The sequence below is a fragment of the Pogoniulus pusillus genome, chromosome 5 (genome assembly GCF_015220805.1).
Source record: "Pogoniulus pusillus isolate bPogPus1 chromosome 5, bPogPus1.pri, whole genome shotgun sequence".
NCBI lineage: Eukaryota > Metazoa > Chordata > Aves > Piciformes > Lybiidae > Pogoniulus > Pogoniulus pusillus.
Window position 1 is genome coordinate 8,534,368 of NC_087268.1, and position 20,860 is coordinate 8,555,227.

The 20,860-nt window shown below is 43.4% G+C and overlaps 1 protein-coding gene and 1 long non-coding RNA gene across 4 annotated transcripts in view; one reads left to right on the forward strand and one right to left on the reverse strand.

Moving 5' to 3' along the window:
• Positions 1-20,860, reverse strand: part of ALCAM (activated leukocyte cell adhesion molecule) — a 146,816-nt gene that overhangs the window by 79,548 nt on the left and 46,408 nt on the right. The gene's annotated exons all lie outside the window — the stretch shown is intronic.
• On the forward strand, positions 1,589-9,093 carry LOC135175643 (uncharacterized). Its single transcript, XR_010302415.1, has 3 exons — positions 1,589-1,699; positions 2,802-2,856; positions 8,705-9,093. It is a non-coding gene; the product is annotated as an uncharacterized LOC135175643 (long non-coding RNA).

Genomic DNA, 20,860 nt, shown 5'->3' on the forward strand with positions numbered 1-20,860 from the left:
CATAGAATCATAGAATCAACCAGGTTGGAAGAGACCTCCAAGATCATCCAGTCCAACCTATCACCCAGCCCTAGCCAGTCAACTAGACCATGGCACTAAGTGCCTCAGCCAGGCTTTTCTTGAAGACCCCCAGGGACGGTGCCTCCACCACCTCCCTGGGCAGCCCATTCCAATGGGAAATCACTCTCTCTGGCAAGAACTTCTTCCCAATATCCAGCCTATACCTACCCTGGCACAACTTGAGACTGTGTCCCCTTGTTCTATTGCTGGTTACCTGGGAGAAGAGGCCACCCCCCACCTGGCTACAATGCCCCTTCAGGTAGTTGTAGACAGTAATAAGATCACCCCTGAGCCTCCTCTTCTCCAGGCTAAACAACCCCAGCTCCCTCAGCCTCTCCTCATAGGGTTTGTGTTCCAGGCCCCTCACCAGCTTTGTCACCCTTCTCTGGACATGTTCCAGCACCTCAACATCTCTCTTGAACTGAGGAGCCTAGAACTGGACACAGCACTCAAGGTGTGGCCTGACCAGTTTTGAGTACAGGGGAAGAATAACCTCCCTTGTCCTACTGGCCACACTGTTCCTGATGCAGGCCAGATGCCATTGGCTCTCTTTGCCACCTGGCCACACTGCTGGCTCATCTTCAGCTACTATCTATCAGTACCCCCAGGTCCCTTTCCTCCTGACTGCTCTCCAGCCACTCAGTCCCCATCCTATAGCGCTGCTTGGGGTTGTTGTGGCCAAAGTGCAGAACCCTGCACTTGGCCTTGTTAAATCTCATCCCATTGGCCTCTGCCCACCCATCCAGCCTGTCCAGGTCCCTCTGCAGGGCTCTCCTACCTTCCAACAGATCAACAGCTGCTCCTAGCTTGGTGTCATCTGCAAACTTACTGATGCTGGACTCAATCCTCTATTTGGCTATTAAATCACTAAATACTTGGGGGGAACTTAATCTTCCTTATCTGCAAAGAGACTGTGGACTATTATGAAATATTTAAAGCTCTGTAGTTAAGTTTGGGATTTTTTTTTTAAGAAGCAAATTACTGAGACCAGCATCTATTGCATGCCTGTCAAAAGTGTGGTTTATAAAGTTGGGAGTTATGTTTTGTCAGTGTTATTGTTTGTATTTTAAAATGTCAAAATCCTCCACTCCTGTTTTTAGCATACAAGTAATTCTGATTCATGAGCAGTCTTTGAGCCATACAAATAAGCTGTTTCTACCAGTACCTGAAGCATACACAGAATCTGGAACAAAGATGCGTCTTGATACAGTACCACTTTGGCCCTTTTTTTTATTCTTGGTGTAAAAATCCCCACCTCACATCCTTGAACAAGTGCTTTAAGGTACACAGCCACTTTTCCACTTTAAAAGGAGGGAGAAAAAAAGATCCTTGGGCTAAGTATGTATTTAAAAAAAAAATCACTGTTGTATAGGGTTAACCCTCCAGGAGGAATAACCCTGAACCTGACCCTAGGTAGTCTTGACCACTCCCTAGGGGTGGGTCTGAGCACCACCAGGTGATGATTAGCCCACTCGCCCTTCCTGTCCCATAAAAGCAGGGGGACTTCTCCTTTCACTCTCTGCACCACTCTCTCTGTGCTCCCTGCCTTGCTTGTACCACCATTACCTTCTGCTCCTGGTTTCTCTTTGTTACACCATGTGGCCATCACCCACGAGGCGGACCAAGCCATCACAGTCAGGTTGTATTTATACATTTTGTATTTGTTTTCCCTTCCCTAACCTTTTCTAACTTCCCTACCTCAGATACCTTTTAAAGTTATTGTTAAACTTTTCTTTTTAACTTCCAATTTGAGTGAGATTGATTTATTTGGGCGTGCTTACTTCTTTCTCTCTCCATCTAATCCCTTTCTTTTGGGAAAGAAGGGGAAGAGGGAAGGGCACTTTATAGAATTGTTATTGGTTCTATCAAATTTATCTGAGTCTCTGGAAATTTAAATTAGAACTGGGACAACTGTTTTTTTGTTTGTGTGTTTTTTTTTCCCCATTGGTTGGTTTGTGGTTTTTTGGGGTTTAAGGTTTTTTTTTTGCACGCTGATCTAAAGCATCACAGTATCACAGTATCATCAGGGTTGGAAGAGACCTCACAGATCATCAAGTCCAACCCTTTACCACAGAGCTCAAGGCCAGACCATGGCACCAAGTGCCACGTCCAATCCTGCCTTGAAGTGCCCCAGGGACGGCGACTCCACCACCTCCCCAGGCAGCCCATTCCAGTGTCCAATGACTCTCTCAGTGAAGAACTTTCTCCTCACCTCCCGCCTAAATTTCCCCTGGCACAGCCTGAGGCTGTGTCCTCTTGTTCTGGTGCTGGCCACCTGAGAGAAGAAAGCAACCTCCTCCTGGCTACAGCCTCCCCTCAGGTAGTTGTAGACAGCAATAAGGTCACCCCTGAGCCTCCTCTTCTCCAGGCTAACCAATCCCAGCTCCCTCAGCCTCTCCTCGTAGGGCTGTGCTCAAGGCCTCTCCCCAGCCTCGTCGCCCTTCTCTGGACACACTCAAGCATCTCAATGTCCCTCCTAAACTGGGGGGCCCAGAACTGAACACAGTACTCAAGGTGTGGTCTAACCAGTGCAGAGTACAGGGGCAGAATGACCTCCCTGCTCCTGCTGACCACACCATTCCTGATGCAAGCCAGGATGCCATTGGCATGGTCCAGTGGTCATGGAGGTACCGGGTAGAAGCTTCCACTTGATGATCTTAGAGGTCTTTTCTAACTTTAATGGTTCCATGATTCATAAACTCAGTGTATTTGTCACACTGTTTTCTTGTAACCCCCAACAGCACCATCTATGGCCATTTTCTTACTCTAAGAAAATTACCAGAGCAGCAATCTCAGGTAAGACTAATCACACCTAAATGTAATTACCGTCAATGTGGGCTTTTATACCACTCTAGCATCACCTTTATGCTCAGATGAGAGAAAAAGGCACTTCTATGGAACTAATAATGAATAGTCTTATGGTGAATCATGCCCTTTTTCTCTTCACTGCAAAGAAACATCATTTAGGAAGCTGTTTCAGACTGACGTGTCCCAAAGTGGTCAGATAAATTCCTGTGACTACTGCACTCAAACCATTTGTACAAAAAGACAACTAAAAACCCCAGAGAACAGACATAAAAAAGTTCTCAACAGAAGCTGATATTCACATACACATAACCTTGCAACGTGTCTAATGTAAATGGCTGAGGGAACTGGGATTTTTAGTCTGGAGAAGAGAAAGCTGAGGGGTGACCTCGCTGCTCTCTACAACTCCTTGAAAGGAGGCTGGAGTGAAGTGAGGGTCAGTCTCTTGTCGCATGCAACAAGTGACAGAAGACAGCAAAGAGTGTGAAGGTGTGTCAGGGGAGGTGCAGGCTGGGTATTAGGATAAATTTCTTCATAGAAAGGGTTATCAAGCATTGGAACAGGCTGCCCAGGGAGGTGGTGAAGTCATCACCCCCGGATGTATTTAAAAGGTGTGTGGACATGGTGATGAGGGACATGGTTTAGCCGTAGTGGCTTAGCAGCAGTGGTGGGATTGTAGTAGGGGCAGGTAGCTGTACTTAATGATCTGAAGACTTTTTCTTCCAACCTCAGCAGTTCTATAATTCTGTGATTTTAATAATCCCAGCCTTGCCTTGAGAACAGCAGCCTTCTGACAGAACAGGGCAACCAAAGCATGCCCACCCATCATGGCTGTGGGACTGCCTTGGCAGCAGACAGCCTCTTGAAGCTGTGCAATCAAGTGACTTCAGGTATCTGAAGAGCCCCACAAACACAAAATAACATCATAGTATTAAGGAGACCAAAAGCCTTCACATATTTTTCAAGTTTTGGTTCAGAAGCTTAGAAAAGATGATGATGTGTTCTTCACATCACACTGGTGTCTACACTCAGGCCAGATTTTGTGGAGTCACTTGTTTGAAAGAGGAAATGCTGAATATGCAGTTTCAGTATTTTACTTTTTTTTTCCCCAGAGAAAAAGTAAAGGTTTCTAGTAAAAAAAAGCTGACATCATCTTGCTTCAAGTACCACTACCTTCAAAGTTATGCAACTGAAAAAAACCCACAAAACAAACCAAAAACCCAAACCAACCAAATACTTTTGTGAAATCATGGAATAGATCAGTGTTAAGAGTATTACTTTTCACAGATAACAGAAGTGATTGACTTCTTTCCCCCCAAACCAGCAGATATTTCACAGACATCGAATACAGCAGAGACCACCATGCAGGTATTTCATCTAGTCTGTGGTAGCTCAGCTGCCTGAGAGTAGGAAGGCTCTGCAGAGAGATCTGGATGGGCTGGACTGATGGACTGAGATAAACTGTAGAAGGTTTTAACAAAATCAGGTGCTGGGTCCTGCACTTGGGTCACAACAACCCAACGAATGCTCTGTGATTGGGACAGAGTGCCTGAAAAGTTGCCTGGCAGAAAAGGACCCAAGGGTATTGGCTGATAGGTGGCTGAACATGAGCCAGTGGTGTGCACACATGACCAAGAAGGCCAACAGCATCCTGGCCTAGATCAGTAAAAGTGTGGTCAGCATGAGTAGGGAAGTGATTGTGCCTCTCTAGTGAGGCCACACATCGAATCCTGGGTGCCTGACTCCTCACTGCAAGAAAGACACTGAGGTGCTGGAGCATGTCCAGAGAAGGGTAACAAACTGGTGAAGGGTCTGGAGAACAGGTCTGTTGAGGAGCAGCTGAGGGATCTGGGGTTGTTTATTGTGAAGAAGAGGAGTCTGAGGGGAGACCTCACTGCTCTCTACCAGTATGGGTTGCTCAAGAAGTCATGGATACTTCATACCTAGAAGAGCTCAAGACCAGGTGGGATGAGTCTCTGAGCAACCTGGTCTAGTAGGAGGTATCCCTGCTTCTGTTAGGGAGCTTAGAAGTAAATAATATTTAAGGTCCCTTCTAAATCCAAACGATTCTATGATTCTATGAATTAATAATAGCTATAAATGGGTTTGCATTAAATACAAATATTAACACAATATCAAGACATACATTTTAACACAACTTTGCTGTTAGCAAAGTAAAAAGAGGAAACAAAAATAAATCTGTTTCTAAGACTGCACCAATTAAGAACTTGTGAACAGCTGATATGTCAAACAAACAAAACGTGTTCCTCTGAGAAAGACAGGATTAATGAAACAAGTCCTCTCTGCTATTCATGACTCTCCAGTACAAGAAAAAAAAAAGACAGTATCTTTTTGTCCATAAAGAGGACAGAGAGAGATTCTGTTTCAAAGGAAGAATCCCAAATTTTTCTCACTTGTTTTCAGACAAACTTTATCTAGGAACATTCTGGTGATACCAGCAATTTCAACAAAATAGTTTCATATTGCTGTTTTTATCTACTATCCCAAGCAACACAGTCATCCTCCACAAGCTCTCCTTTCTGCACTCTAAGCTGCTATTCCTTATCTTTGACAGCTGTGGGCTTTTTCTTTTCTTCACAGAGTCACAGAATGATAGGGTTTGGAAGGGATCTCTGGAGATGATTTGAATCCCATCCCCATGCCAAAGCAGGATCGCCTAGGGCAGGTCACACAGAACACACCCAGGTGGATCACAAAAGTCTTCAGAAGAAGAAGAGATTTCACTTCTCTGGGCAGCCTGTTCCAGAGGTCCAGCACCTTCCTTGTAATGAGGGGGGATTTCCTGTAGTCCAGTTTGTGTCCACTGCCTCCTGTCCTATCACAGGACATCACTAAAAAGAAACTGACCCTATCTTCTTGACACCCACCCTTCAGACATTTTATAAACATTAATAAGATCTCCTCTCAGCCTTCTCTTGTCCAGGCTAAACAGCCCCAGATCTCGCAGCCTTTCCTCATCAGATGCTGCAGTCTCTTTAGATCCGGGGAGCCCAGAACTAGACATGACACTCCAGATGTCAACTCACCACAGTAGAGTAGAAAGGGTGAGGAGAACCTCCCTTGATCTGCTGGCCACAGTCTTCTTAATGCACCCCAGAAGACCATTTGCGTTCCTTGGCTGCAAGCTCACATTGCTCTTTCAAGGCCACTGTCCACCAGTACTCCAAGGTCCCTCTCCACTGAGCTGCTTTCCAGCTAATTTTAGCTTTCTGATACACATGATTTTTCCAATTTCCTAAGCATTGCTTCATGAACAGCTGACCTTAAATGACTGTGACTGAAGACTACATCCCAAAGTGGTGAAGAGCTGAGGAAACTTGCTTTGAGTCATAGCTCAGAAACTTCACGTTGCAATGTTTAAATGCACGCTCATCCCTCTCAGGCTGAGCTCTGATTGTAGCAAATCCTTTCTTGCAGACTGAGCTAACACAACACCTGAGCACATGTTTGTTCTGCTAGTCAATCAGTGTTACTCGAATCAGCATCCTTTGTCCTTTGGGAAAAGAAAAGAAGTAAAAAAGAGGAAAAGGAAAAGAAAAAAAAAGAAAGATGTGCATTATTTACTACCCAGCTCTTCTGTCTCCTCAGAATAGCAAGATTAGGTATCTGGATGGATATCTATCCACTCTGCTGAGCAGGGAAATTAGCTGCTATCTAGTGATCTGGGAAGGGAAGGCATACAGGAATTTCATTTTCTTACATATCTGTGCAGACTGACTGACTGACTTCTCTTTGACAGCAGTAACTTGATAAACTTTAATAAATAATAAACAGCCAGGGAAAGATTAAATCATACAATCGCTGAATCACTGTGGTTGGGAGAGATCTTCAAGATCACTGAGTCCAGACTTTAACCTCACCAGGTGGGGGTTGATCTTCTTTTGCCAGGCAACCAGCAACAGAACAAGGGGACACAGTCTCAAGTTGTGCCAGGGGAGGTACAGGCTGGATGTTAGGAGGAAGTTCTTGCCAGAGAGAGTGATTGGCATTGGAATGGGCTGCCCAGGGAGGTGGTGGAGTCACTGTCCCTGGAGGTGTTCAAGAAAAGCCTGGATGAGGCACTTAGTGCCATGGTCTAGTTGACTGGATAGGGCTGGGTGCTAGGTTGGACTGAGTGATCTTGGAGGTCTCTTCCAACCTGGTTGATTCTATCATTCTAACACCACCATGGCCATTAAACTACGTCCCAAAATGCCATGTAGATCCACGCATTTCTTGAACACCTCCAGGACTGGTGACTCCACCACCTCCCTGGGCAGCCTGTTCCAATGCCTGAACACTCTTGCAGGAAAGAAACTATTCCTAATACCCAACCTAAACCTCCTCTGGCACAATTTCAGGACATTTTCCTCTCATTTTAGCACCTGATACTAGGGAGAAGAAATCAACCCCCAGCTCACTCCAACCTCTTTTCCTGTAGGTGTAGAGAGCACTGAGATCTTCCCCTAGGCTCCTCTTCTCTGGAACAAGCAACCCCAGTTCCCTCTGCTGCTCCTCATCAGACCTGTTGCCCAGGCCCTTCACCAGCTTTGTTTCCTTTCTCTGGACACACCTCAGCATCTCAATGTCTTTCTTGGAGTGACAGGCCCAAAACTGAACCCAGGATTTGAGATGTGGCCTCACCAGTGCCCAGTACAGGGGCACAATCACTTCCCAACTCCTGCTGGCCACACTACTGCTGATCCAGACTAGGATGCTATTTGCCTTCTTGGCCACCTGAGCACAATGCTGGTTCATGTTCAGCTGGCTCTCAACAAGCACCCCACATCCTTTTCTTCTAGGCATCTTTTCAGCCACTCTGCCCAAGCCTATAGGGCTGTTGTGACAACAAAAATCCTGCCATTCTTTTTCCTTGGAGTGATCACAAAAGTAACATACAGAAATGACAGCCTCCATTTCCATACAAACACAGATAAAATAAGTGCTATCACATGATGTTAACACCGTTTAACCTGATGGTACAGAGTAATACTGTTGGGATAAAATGGTATTTTAAATTTCCTGATGCATGTCTGCATTTTTCTCCTGCAGCAGCAGAAGGAAAAACTGAATGAGATTGTTTAAGCATAAACTACTACCAAGAATCTAGCTTGGAAAAAAAACAAGTGTTGGTGCAGATTCTGCATGTAATTACTGCATTAAGTTTGCTGGACAAAACTCTTCAGAGTTTTCATTGACTCAGAGAACAGCTTGGGTGGGAAGGCACCTTGGACAACATCTAGTTCCAGTGCCCTGCCATGGTCAGGGTCACCTCCCACTAGACCAGTTGCTCAAGCCCTTGTCCAACCTGGCCTTGAACACCTCCAGGGAGAAGGCATCCATGACCTCCCAGGCAACCTGTTCCTATGCCTCACCACCCTAACTTTAAAGAATTTCTTTCTAATAATTTTTAGTTCTTTCCACTCTATACCTTTGCAATCAATTTGTGAGACCTGTGTGCAAGCCAAGAGCAAAGAAATCCTTGTTATGACTTGTATTTTACATCCCTTCTGCTGTATGAAAGCTGGTAGGGAAGGTGACAACAGACCATAAAGGTTGTGTGACTTCACACTGGATGTCCTGCTGCTGCCACACTGAGATTTAGCCATTGAGGTGCAGCATAAATGCACTTTCTCCCAAGAGGTTTGCATGCAGAGACAGGAGCTGATTTTTCTCCTATGTCACAGGCAAATTTGAGTGCATAGCAGAAGGTAATCAAAAAGGGCAGCACACTAAGACACAATGGGGCTTTGCATAGGCCTTTCTTTTTTATTGGGCAAATAGCTATTTTGTAGTCAATTCTTAGTAGCCATTAAAATGACGTATTTTACTTCAACAGCAAGATATAGGCTCTTGAACATGAAAAGGAGAGAAAAAGACTGAAGACTACCTCTAATGTTCAACTCCAGTATGATGAGAAACACTTAAAGAAAATCAGAGGAGAGACAGCAGTCTACAGAGACTTGGGACACAGCTATCTCCCCAAGGACTCTGAACTTCAAAAAGTGAAATTTCATGTGGCAATTAAAGTATATTTTGGAGTAATTTTAAGAGAGATGCCAAAAGGCAAGTTTAAATAAAGATACTGCATACTTACTGGCTTAATAATATGCAACCCAGTCAGAAGTAGGACTATTTGAGTGATCAATTGTCCAGGAGACACCTATCCAGGAGTCTCATCCTGCTGAACTTTAAAAGCATAACTAATTCTGGTTTTGTTTCTGGTCAGGAAGCACTTACTCTCTTAGGTTTATCAGGAAGGAAATGGTGGAAAAATCCTAGATCATAGAAGCCTCAATGACTTCAGTGGGGAGTCCTCTCTTCCCAGTCTTGCTTTCCAACTCTTTCTATCATACTGATCTACCTGATACCTCTTCTCTTCTCTGCAGATGTGTCCAAGACATACTTCCTCATCGTAACATTTCCAAAGCTAGAGTGGGAAAGACCATCTTATCCAGCCACACTCTCTGCTCCTTGCACTCTCCCCAAGCAAATGGCTTTAAGCTGGAAGAAAAGAGATTTAGACAGGGTAATAGAAATAAATTCTTTACAGTGAGGGTGTTGAGACACTGGAACAGGTTTCCCAGAGAGGTCTGGGTGCCCCCTCCCTGGAAGTGTTCAAAGGCAGGTTGGATGGTGCCCTGAGCAATCTGGTCTGTGGTGTCCTCGTCCAAGGTGGGCAAGTTCAATGTGGATGATCTTTAAGGTGCCTTCCAACCCCAATCATTCAAGATTCTATGCTCTGAACAAAATGAGAGCTGGGAAGTTTTCTGCAGATGTGTCTGTTTCACCCACCAAAACCACATTCAAAGAGAAGCACCAGGCCAGAGGTTTCACCTGACCCAGAAAGTAGCTCTGGAAACATTCATCTTAATTAATTACACCCTGCTTTATAAATCCAGCAGACAACATGACACATGTGCTCTACTGGTTTCAACAATGCTGGAGAAAACAAATTAGCTGACAAGGGGGGAAAAAATGCTTTTCCATCCTTTTTCCATTGGAAATTAATTGCAAAACACGTAGCAGTGCACTGTAAAAATGCTGAAGTCAATATAAAAATCTGCACACATAAGGACCCCCCATTTTTGATATATGTTTCATACCATTTTCTTTTTAAACATCAAAGATTTTTTTTTAATGAACCATTTTACAGGCTTCTGTGCTACATCTATGTAAGCTACCTAGAAAAAGCAGTTTTAACATTTTGACTTTTGAAGCACAGAAGCTGAATAAAAGAAAGGAAGAGAAAAAACAACTGCACAAAAAAGGCTTGAGCTTAGGGCATGGACTTCATGTTCAACAGAGTAATAAACTTGCAACCAAACATGGAACATTAAAGGATGTATGAGACCAGAATGCAGGGTATTTATAAACAGGGTCACAAACATTTCAGGTCACTGTCCTGACACAGCAAACAGGAAAGGGAGGTGAGACTGAAGGACAGTGCCTTGAGCAGTCTGGTCTAGTAGGAAGTGTCTCTGCCCATGGTAAGTGGAGTGGAGCTAGATGATCTTTCAGGTCCCTTCCAACCCAAACCATTCCATGATTCTCTGACTTTAGAAGTGCCAGGCTATGCACTGAAGAGAGGCAGCAGTTAGCAGCCCAGGTATCCCTATCTCTTCCCATTTCCAGAGTCATTGGGAAAGGAACAAAAGTAGTGACTCTTCTGTTTGTAATTACCAAAAGCTAAGTGCTAAAAATATTACTTAACTGACTGAAATTCATAAGATGACTGCACTGGAACCTGACCTCACTGCATCATTTCCAGCAGTTATCAGGCCCTTTAACTTCTCAGTCTTTCTCAAACGGACTAAGACATTCATTGCTCTAAAGTGGCACAATAGTCCACAATGTGCAAAACTTCATTTCAGAAAAGAGAAACACAATGACAACCCAGAGGATTTACTTAACCTGTCCAGTTTACACAATCCCCAGATTAAAGCCCAAGAGTTAGAGAACACAGGTTTACATATTTATGAGAAACTACAGATCTGGGAAAGGAAAGTTGGTATAAGATCCTGAACCCTACATGTGGTTGCCCAGGAAGGTGGAAGAGTCATAGTCCCTGGAAGTGGTCAAGAAATGTGTGGACATGGCGCTTTGGGACCTGTTTTAGTGGCCATGATTGTGTTAGGTTGATGGCTGGAATCCATAATCTTGGAGGTCTTTTCCAACTGAAACACTTGTATCATTCTATGTCCATGTTGCAGTAAATCCATTTACAGTGCCACTCTAGTTTACACAGCTGAGCCCTCAGAAGATCTCATTCCAGAGAAGGGCAACAAGGCTGGTGAAAGGCCTGGAGCACAAACCCTATGATGAGAGGCTGAGGGAGTTAGGGTTGTTTAGCCTGGAGAAGAGGAGGCTCAGGGGTGACCTCATTGCTGTCTACAACTACCTGAAGGGAGGCTGTAGCCAAGTGAGGCTTGGTCTCTTCTGCCAGGCAACCAGCAACAGAACAAGGGGACACAGTCTCAAGTTGTGCTGGGGAAAGTCTAGGCTGGATGTTAGGAGGAAGTTGTTGGCAGAGAGAGTGATTGGCATTGGAATGGGCTGCCCAGGGAGGTGGTGGAGGCACCATCCCTGGAGGTGTTCAAGAAAAGCCTGGATGAGGCACTTAGTGCCATGGTCTAGTTGACTGGCTAGGACTGGGTGCTAGGTTGGACTGGATGACCTTGGAGGTCTCTTCCAACCTGCTTGATTCTATGATTCTATGATCTTGATTCAGATTTGGCAGACATTCAGCAATTAAGTATCACACTTGGTACATTATTTTGATGATGAAACCCAATGAGAGTGCAATACTGCAAACAAAATATGCAACTTCTTCAAAGTAACATGGAATCATAGAATTGTCTTGGCTGGAAAAGAACTCTAAGACCATTAACTCCCATCATCAACCTATCACACCATGGCCATTAAACCATATTTCAAAGTGCTATATCCACATGTCTTAAACAGCTCCAGGAAAGGTGATTCTTATCACCTCCCTGACCACTCCTGAAGGAAGTAACTTTTTCCTAATATCCAACCTAAACCTTTTCTGGTGCAATTTAAGGCCATTTCCTCTTATTCTCTTACTGGCATGCTTAAAGAGCACTAAACACTATTGCCTTTAGTAAAGCTAGCTGTACTCCAAATGCTAACAACTTCTCAAGAAGAGCCTGAAATAACAGCAGTTTCAGGATTGGCAACAGAACAACTGAAACATTGCAAATTTGCAAGTTGAACCTGTCAAGTCAACTAAGTCATAGGCAATCCAGAGCAGTTATTTCTTTCCCTTCAAATTTCAGGAGAAAGCACATGATACCTGCCAGCATAATGGTTTCCTTCAATCAAGCACCTTAAATGATCTATTTGTCAGTGCAACTAAGGGCTTTTAAAGACCCCTGCAGACTAAACACATCAACAGGCATATACAGTTTTCCTTGTATTGATGTTTTCATACAGTGTTGTTGGAGGGAGGTATAAAGAAGTCATTGCTGGAAGCTAGCACGTTAGGATTATGCATTCATACGAAAAAGAGAAGCCACAGTGAAAAAAAAGGTCAACAATTCAGAGCATTCTCATGACAAAACAGAAACCATTCTACATTATACGTAAGTGTATACAGCATGCATGAGTTCTTCACCTTGTCTGCTTTAAACCTTTCAAGTTACATGTCAAGGTACTCCAGTATCTGAAAAGGACCTACATGAAAGCTGGAGAGGGACTTTCTGCAAGGGGTTGTTGTAATAGGATATGGGGGAATGGGTTTAAGCTGGAAGAGGATAAGTTTAGCCTGGATATTAGGAAGAAATTCTTGACAGTGAGGGTGGAACAGGTTGCCCAGGGAGGCTGCTGAAGGTGTTCAAGGCCAGGTTGGATGAGGCTTTGAGGACGCTGGTTTAGTGGAAGGTGCCCCTGCCCCTGGCAGAGTGTTGAAACTAGGTGATCTTTAAGGCTCCTTCCAACCCAAACCTTGACTGTACAGAATAGTCTTACACTTGATTACTGATAGGCATGCCGTTGAGGTTTCCTGACAGGTGAAACTCTGAGGCTGTGCACTCTGTTCCTTTTCTGAAAAACATACAGATACCAGAAACAGTTTCTGATAACTATGGGCAGAGGGGAGGGGGGTGGGCACAGAAGGAAGGGAGAAGTTGAATATTAAGCTGTAGTGCTTTGCACTGTCATTCATACTAAACTGTCTTTTTATGAAGATGGGCTTATCTATACTGAGAATTCAAGAGTCACATTACAGCTCTCTGCATAGAGCATGCCCTTGGAGGTTTGACTTCAAAAGCCAGGCATAGTATTGTGCACTTCCTGCTGACAAGAAGTCACTCAGAGCCTCTTACATCACTCATTCATGAGTGGTAAAGCAAATGCAACAAAACCTCTGAAGTTACCTGATAAATGATTTTGGGCATTAGTTTGGCACCAGCGTGTCTGGTATCTAATAACCACCATACACAGCCTACTACATACACAGTATTGGGTTCCTGCTATTTTGTGTCAACAAGAAATGTATGCTGTGACCCAGGTCTCTGTAGTCAAGTACGAGAGGAGAGAAAAAGTCAGAGGGGAGCACAATACACTTCCCAAATATGTAAGGAAATCACTGAGTTGTGCAGAGGTTTTATATTGCTAATGGGCTGCCATTAGGAACAAAAACTCACAGTTCAGGCTTCTAACTCTAAGCATATCAAGTTGCATTAGTATTAAATAGCTTTCAAATACAATTTATTGTTGGACACCCTCCCCCTAAGCAGGTTTTCAAAAGGTCTTCTCCTGCTCTTACAATACATTTCACATAATCTTCACATTTACCCAGTGTCACAGCTATGAATGAAGAAGGAATGCAAAGGAAGGAAAACAGAATCATAGAACTGCTGTGGTTGGAAAAGCAACCTTCAACATAAGAGCACCATGAGCACCATGGCCATTAAACCATATTCTGAAATGCCATACCTTCATATTTCTTGAACACCTCCAGAGATGGTGACTCCACCACCTTGCTGGGCAGCCTGTTCCAATGCCTGAACACTCTTGCAGCAAAGAAATTTTTCCTAATATCCAACCTAAACCTCTCCTGATGCAATTTTAGGCCGTTTCCTCTCATCTTTTCACCTGATCCTAGGGATAAAAGACCACCACCTCACTCCAACCTCCTTTTTGGGGAGTGGCAGAGAGCAATGAAGTCTCCCTTCAGCCTCACTGTGCTAGTTTGAAGCAGGCTAGAATGTTTTGGTGAGAAGAACTAGATTACAGGCTGTGGAAAGGAAAACAATGGTGATGTCTACTTCCCTCACAGGCTTGCTGAGATGTATATGAACAAGAATCAAAACATAGATAAGGCACTACTACTCCTGCTGGGGAGCTCCAAGACACATCTCTCTCTTTAACCTCACTCTCCATTTCTCTGACACTTTGCTTCCTAACCCCCTGGCCAAACCTCCATTCTTCCTTGGGACTGGGGTAAGGTTGAGAGGGGTAGGGGGAAGGTGCAGGGGTGGTTGAGAGCCCGCCTGGGGACTCAGGTTTCTGGGAGGGGAGTTGTGTTTCTGTATTACCTTTTCCCTTGTCTATTTCTGTCTATAACTGTATATACTGTAAATATCTGCTTGTATATTGTGCCAGCTGTAAATATAAGCTTCATTCAATTTCCAGAGCTGGCTGAGTCTAGTCCGGGTGATTTCCAAAGTCTGGGGGGCAGGTGACACCCAAACCATCACACTCATTTTCTCCAGACTAAACAACACCAGCTCCGTCAGCTGCCCCTCTTAAGACTTGTTCTCAAGACCCTTCATCAGTTTTGCTGCCTTTTGAGATACCCTCAAGATTTTGATTTCTGTCACTTCATAGTTACAAGACTCAATGATTATTGCATCACCAACCAGTTTCTCCCTGTTCATAAGGAAAATATTATCCCTATCTGGTCCATTAGCATCCATATTAACAACAACAAAAAGTCATTCTAAATCCACTTCAAAATTTATAAGTCTAAATTGTTAAATATTGTGTAAATTATGGATTTGGGGAGAAATGCATTGAAGCTACCTCTAGACTCTAAAGTCTCCTTGTATTTGAGTGATTTGTTTTAGCTATTTTGCTCAGTGGCTATCAGAATTCAGATACAGAGCTGCATTTGATAGCAGTGGTCAAGTGGATAGAGATCCAGCCTTACAGCCTTAATGAGCCTTTCAATGTCTTCAGATTAGTCCATGTATTAGGAAAATCACATAATATCAACTTCCAGGCTAAGAAACGGTTTGATATTGAAGCTTATGGCAAAGTACAGGGAAATAAAGACTAAGCTGAAAAAATACCATCATCAGTATTTTACCACTTTTTACTTCAGTTTATCTAAAGTAACCACATGCATGGAGTGAATGAAAATGTCTACTCTGCAGCATTTCAGAGAGCATTAGAAAAATATACATTCGAGCAGACAAGTGAAATACCAGCAGAGGGAATCCTGCATTTGAATCTATGGTGGTTTTGTAGGTCGTGCTAAACCTGAAAGAACAAACACATAACAGGCCCAATTCTTATTTAAATGAGGAAGACCTTTTTGAATGAGGAAGGGTAAAGGAGAGTACTTCCTTCAGAGCTGAAACTTTCAGTAACTAGGTCACTAGTAGCTAAAGGCTTTCTTGCCTTCTCGACAGCACTGATTCTTGTGTAAGAGCACAAACTGTCTACTTCAGCCCATCCTGTTGGGTAGGAGCAATACTGGTCTTTTTTAGTGGTGCCATCCTTGATACTGTTTTTGGATGAGTCTTCCACTAATGGAGAATTATAGAACTGTTTCAGTTGGAAAAGGCCTCCAAGATTACTGAGCTCAACCATCAGCCCATGACCTCCATGGCCATTAAACCACGTCCCAAAGTGCCATGGCCACACATTTCTTGAACAGATGTTCAAGGCAGTGACTCCACCACCTCCCTGGGCTGCCTGTTCCAAAGCCTGAACACTCAGGAAAGAAATGTTTCCTAATAGCCAACCTAAACCTCCCCTGGTGCAATTTAAGGCCATATTCAGCAGTATCTAATGTACATGACTGTCTTCAAGGAAGAAGACAAATGACTCCTCTCTATTACCCTGTGAGGGAGCTGCATTGATTTTGCAATACCACCTTTTCACTGTTTCACTTCATGGTCTGACATTTTTGTCAGTACTGCCACTTATTCCTCATTCTCTTTCTGTGAAGAATCCTCATCTATCATCCCCCTGGATGAAAGCCACAATGGATTTTGCTCATCTACAATAAACGCTGTTGTCCATGGAGTCTGGTGTCCCATGGAAACCAAAGCCTGTCTAATCAAACTGAGCTATGGACCTGTTTGTCCATCATCTGAGCTCTCACTCCTCTGGCCTCAAAAGATCTCAGAGTCAATACACAGCTGCCACCTCAAGGATCTTAAGTACTTACACTTAACAGAGAAGAGGACTATATTAAACTCATATTCATCTTAATTTGTCTTCCTTTGGGGAAATCAAGTCCTGGCTGATTTGGTAACCACCCTTATTGTATAGAACTTCTTTCTAGTATCTAGTTCAACATAAATCACATGTTTACATTCCAATATAAACTGTATGTTCCTCATTTTTACTACTAGAAATGGTGTCCTGTGAGCAGCATCCTCAAACTCTGTCTGTTGTTATGAAGGCAGTCCTCATCCTGCTCTGTTTTGGTACTTTCACATAAACACAAATACATACAACACTTCTACTCATACCTCATTCATGTGGCCTTCATAAATTGAATTAAAATTTGAAGCATTAAGACTGAAATGTGCAATTTCCTTCCACATTCATGTAATTGATACTAAGTAGTCAAGACTTGTTCCTCTTGAAATCAGTACTTGTTAATTTTTCAGGGTTTGAACAATGCTGCAGCTGTGCAAGGCTTAACCTGGACAGATGGCTTATCTCTAACATCTCAAAAGCAGAACCCACCTCTTCACTCTGTCCTAGACACTCATGGAAGAGCTTCAATATCTCATTCATGCAAAGATTCAATGTCCAAAGTGGATCAGTACCTATGTTTATGGTAACTACCTGCAGGGACAAGGTGAAACCCCTCCAAGCAGTACTTGTGTGTCTAGAAAAGGTTAAGAAAAAGAAATATTAAAAATCAACCCTTGCATTATCAGTGTTAATGGAAAATACAACTGTAGTCACAAAATTGACTTCACCATGGTCTTTAATTTGTCCTGGTCCTTAATAACTGCGCGACGATCAGCACACTTGAGAAGATTTATGGTAATAGCTAAGGCACAAAACCTTTTCAGCACTTATATGATAGACAAAACCTTTGGAAACAGTATATTTAGACCTTGAAAAGCTGATCACTTCAATTAAGCTAATAAACAAAAAAACCCCAGAAATCAAGTGTATCTCAACCTTCACTTGACATTAACAAAAGTGTTTACATGGCACAGTTCCTGGCTTTCCAAGCCAGCAGAGCCTCTGCAACACAACCGATTAATTAAACAGGGCTGAGAAGTTAACACTGAGGTTACTAATTAATTGTATGTTCGAGCTGTCTAATCAAGTACCCAAGGCAATAAACAAATACAAAGATAAAGTATACACTGATTAGCACAATTATTTGTAGCTTTATTTTTAACCACTTCCTTGCCAGACAGCAGACTTCAATCCAAATAAAGAAGAAGGGAGGGTGATCGGGATGACTTTGCTGTTATTTTCCAGCTGGCTTTTATGGCTGCTTTCCCTCCGAGTGAAAAATACCATTATAAATCCTACTTCAAGCATGGCCATCATGAAGCCACACAAACTGAATGAGCAGCCATAAGACATCCATTTATCATGTATTTTGAGTACTACTGCTTGCTAATGCATGTCTCCAAGGCCTCCAGCTCAGCACTGCAAACAGCTGCCAGCCTTTATTAAGAGAAAGCAAACAATCAATTCTAAACACTACAGCCTTATGAGATCCAGATCCAGAGATGACCAATGGCTTTTTCTCTACACTCACAAACTCTTCTATCTAACAGAAAATCTCTTATTTCAAGGATCTTAGCTTCAGTGCTGGAATTTCCAGCCCCCAACCTGGAGGACTTCTCCACTCAGACTATTTTCATGCCTTTCTCTAAACCATTACATAATTCTCCATTAGACAATAAGAAGAGATGAGTACTAAAGTGTGTCCTCAACCTGACAGCGCCTGTGTCATCCACACACACCACAAAATACATCTTTTTCCTTGGGGTAAGTTTTATTTACCCTTATCATGGTTTAGGTGGGTCTCCTGAAGAAACATTTCAGGAGCAGCTCTGGAAGAAGGGAAGTCCAGAGCCTTTTCATTTGTCCCTGACTCACTGGAAACAGACCTCCAGGGTCAGCGACTCAACCACATCCCTGGGAAATTTGCTCCAATGCCAATATGAATTCCACAGCAAGAGGTCAATGAGAAGACTCTTTTGTGTCCACCTCTTCCTTTGGAGAATAAGTAAACCAAACAAATGTCTGCCTCACAGAAAGCAACACTTACAGACAAAGTCCAATGGCTTTTTATCAATCTCTTGGTACCTTTCCCAGGATTTTGACCATGCTATAGAAACACTTACTGGTACTTTTAATGGGTGAAGCCCTTTGTCAGTCTGCTATCAATACAGACAGAGCACAACAGAGAAAGTAGAAGTATTTTTTTGACCTGCACTCCACTTTTGTAAATCCAACATAATCACCATCAAATTTGACATAAACTTCTTGAATATGCACAAGAAATTTCAAACTTTCCCTTTGTACCTACATAGAGTAATTTCCCATCTTTTATCACACTAATTTGAAAGAATTCCCTACCAAAAGAGAGAATGCTCAAGCACACTGCAGCAGTTAATCCTGCCTCCTCCAACAACATCCGCAGGAAACCTCGAAGCTCACTTTCCCTGTAGGGTTGGTGTGCCTTAGATCTGACAGCTCCAACATGTTCATCTTCCCCACCCTCAAATAACTGCTATCTGAAGCAGCTTGGGGAGGGGGGCTGAAAACACAACAGCCTCACGAAGAGCAGACCAGCACAAAGTAAAAAGAGAAGGTCAAAGTCTATTTGATGTCATGACTGAATACTGTAATACAATATTGAGATTTGGTCAATTTGCACTGATAAAAGTCACAAATTTCACAACAGTGCCATAGTCCTTTTTTTTTTTTCCATGATAAAACTACTCTTAAGATTTCACTTTTTGTCATTGTTGTTTTTTTTTCCTATTTTTTTTTTCCTGACACCAAAGTCTGGTTGCTGCTACAATCAATCAAGAGCAAGCAACCCCATCCCTTATCTCCTGAATTATGGATTTTGTGGCTTCAGTGTAAATTATACATTCAAAACTCTGTCTTGCCTTGTTCCCAAAAGTGGTTAATTACATAACACTGAAGAGCTGTCTCTCGGAAGGCTAATTTTCATAAGAATCTTTAAATGTGCAATAGCTTGATGCCTTTAGAAAACAATTTTCACACAGCAGAAAAGAGCAGTGAGAACACCCAAAGAATACTGAGCTTCATAGAACAGTTGAGGTTGGAAAAGACCTTTGAAATCACCAAGTTCAACCACTCGCCTAGATTCTAGCACTACTGCTAAGCCCGTGCCACTAAACCATGTCGCTCAGAACCACATCCACATGTCTTGCAGGTAACCATTCAAACTGTTCACACAACCAAGACACTGCCAACACAGCCTCAGGCTGCGCCAGGGAAGATTTAGGCTTGAGGTGAGGAGAAAGTTCTTCACTGAGAGAGTCATTGGACACTGGAATGGGCTGCCCGGGGAGGTGGTGGAGTCGCCATCCCTGGGGCTGTTCAAGGCAGGATTGGACGTGGCACTTGGTGCCATGGTCTAGCCTTGAGCTCTGTGGTAAAGGGTTGGACTTGATGATCTGTGAGGTCTCTTCCAACCCTGATGATGCTGTGATACTGTGTGATACCTTAATGCTGACTGAAGTTTTCACAGCATACATGACAAACCAAGGGCATCACATCCGAGCGAGGCAAGAATTCACAGCTTTTGTAGTTATGTCCAGGCAGTGCAGAAGTGTGCACCTGAACTCAGGAATCACAGAGTGGTAGGGGTTGGATGGGACCTTCCTATGGGACTCCCTGCCAAAGCAGGATGACCTAGGGCAGGTCATACAGGAATACGTCCAGGCAGGTTTGGAAAGTCTCCAGAGGAGAAAACTCCACAACCTGTCTGGGCAGCCTGTTCCATGGCTCCAGCACCTTCACAGCAAAGAAGTTTTCACCCATGTTGACATGGAACTTCCTGTGTACCAGTTTGTATCCACTTCCCCTTGTCCTATCATAGGACACCACTGAAAAAAAGACTAGGCCCTTCTGACACCCACCTTCCACATATCTATAGACATTAGCAATATCTCTCTGAATGAACTCAGCACTGCTAGGAGTTGATTTATGGAGGTGTTGCACAGCTGCATTGTCAATTAGATGCTCTCCCTGCAGAAAGATCACAGAATCATAGATAGAATGGTAGGAGCTGGAAGGGACCTCTGGAGATCCCAGAGTCCAAACCCCCTGCAAAAAAGCAGGATCACCTAGGACTGGTCACACAGCAACACGTCCATATGGGTTTGAAGGTCTCCAGAGGAGGAGGCTACACAACCTCTCTGGGCAGCCTGTTCCAATGCTCCAGAACCTCCACAGAACAGAATCATTTTAGACTTCTTTCCTCTGTCAGTACAGCCCCTGAAAAATATGCCAGATTACAGCTCAGTTCTGTATAAAATGCTTAGTGATGCTCCATTGTTTCAAAGCACATTTTAAGGGCTGATTTCTCTGTGTGTATTGCACCCCTGAGAAAACACAGTGAAACAATTCTATGAGTGTGCACTTGATAAACAACTCTAAATCTCCATTTTTTTTTTCCCATTCTGGTGCAGAGAATGACTCAGCTCTTGAGCTAACCCCTTTGGCTGTAAATCACAGAATCAGAGAATGGTTTAGATTGGAAGGAAACTTAAAGATTATC